Source organism: Sorex fumeus, unplaced genomic scaffold (genome assembly GCF_029834395.1).
Source record: "Sorex fumeus unplaced genomic scaffold, SorFum_2.1 ptg000146l, whole genome shotgun sequence".
NCBI lineage: Eukaryota > Metazoa > Chordata > Mammalia > Eulipotyphla > Soricidae > Sorex > Sorex fumeus.
Window position 1 is genome coordinate 3,154,292 of NW_026606203.1, and position 1,468 is coordinate 3,155,759.

Below are 1,468 nucleotides of genomic sequence, written 5' to 3' on the forward strand. Positions count from 1 at the left end.
AATCTTGAGCTCTAATTTATTCAGGTAGGCCCTTTCTTTCTTCCTGATGAATTCTGGCAGAGCTATAATCTTTCCTCTTAACACTGCTTTTGCTGTGTCCCACAAGTTCTGGTAGCTCGTGTCCTCATTCTCATTTGTTTATGGAAATTTTTAATTTCCTCTATGATTTCTTCCCTAAGCCAACGGTTGTTCATTACTTCCCTTAAAGAAAATATTTCCTTGCTGAGCTTCAGTCTGTTTGATCTATCGAGAAGTGACAAAGAAGTGTTGAAATCTCCTACTAGTATTGTGTTACTATCAATGTTTTTCTATAAGTCTATTAAAAGTTGTTTTAAAGTATTTTGCTGGTCTGTCATTAGGATCATATACATTGAGGAAGGTGAGTTCTTTCTGATGTACATATCCCATGATCATTAAGAAATGACATTCACTGTCTCTGATAATCTTTAGCTTGAAGTCCATGTGGTCTGATACTAGTGTGGCCACTCCAGCTTTGCGGAGGTGATATTTTCTTGAAAACTTGTTTCCCAGCCTTTTACTTTTAGCCCATGGGTGCTTTGATTGTTCAGACATGTTTCTTGCAGGCAGCAGAATGTTGGGTTCAATTTTCTAATTCATCTTCCTATTCTGTGCCTCTGAATTGGCACATTTCATCCATTGACATTGAGAGAGATTGTTGTTTTGGGGATTTGTGCTCTCTTTATGTATAATTTTTGTACTTGTGGGGATTGTCTTAGCTTAAAGTATACTTGTTAATTCTTCTTGCAACAAAAATATGGAATGCTTTACAAGTTTGCATGTTATCTCTGTGCAAGGACCATGCTCATCATTGTATCATTTCAATTTTAGTATATGTGTTACCAAACCTAGTAGGAGTAAATTTTTCCATATTTTTCGCTTCTTATTACTTTGAGTGTTGTCCTTCCTCACTCCTATGGCAGACAATGATTCCTAATCAAGGAATGTATTTCAAAGAAGCATGAATAATAAATAGATTTAGAATTTTAATGTCCCAGAAATAAAAATATGGTTTTTACTATATTATCGTTTACCATACCCTAGGCATCAGTTTTATAAAATAATTCTTTTGGAAGATGGTATATGAGTTTGTTTAATGTTGTTCCCTGAATCCTTCATTAAGGACATTAAAATAGAGCCTTTTGCTGTTCTCACCTCAGTCCTGTGTACACCTCCAGGAAAAGGTGAATGGTGTTGTCTGCACTTTGACCACCTTGAATGTATGTAGGATTTTTCTCCTGAAGGATGAGGTGAGGATCATATTGATGATTTCATTCCACCTTATTACAAGTTCAACTTGAACGGAAGGTGAGACTCATGAGACTCCTATAAAGGACAGAACAAAGGTCTCAGTGAAGTTTAATGGCCAACTCATATTAACAACATAGATGACTCAAAGTAACCTGTGTGCATCTTTGTGTGTAGTGAGTTTCATATCTACTGATAGTGA

At 35.8% G+C, this 1,468-nt stretch overlaps 1 pseudogene; it reads right to left on the bottom strand.

Annotated features, from left to right (window-relative positions):
* Positions 1 to 769: 769 nt before the first annotated feature.
* Positions 770 to 866, bottom strand: LOC130016141 (uncharacterized; annotated as a pseudogene).
* Positions 867 to 1,468: the final 602 nt, after the last annotated feature.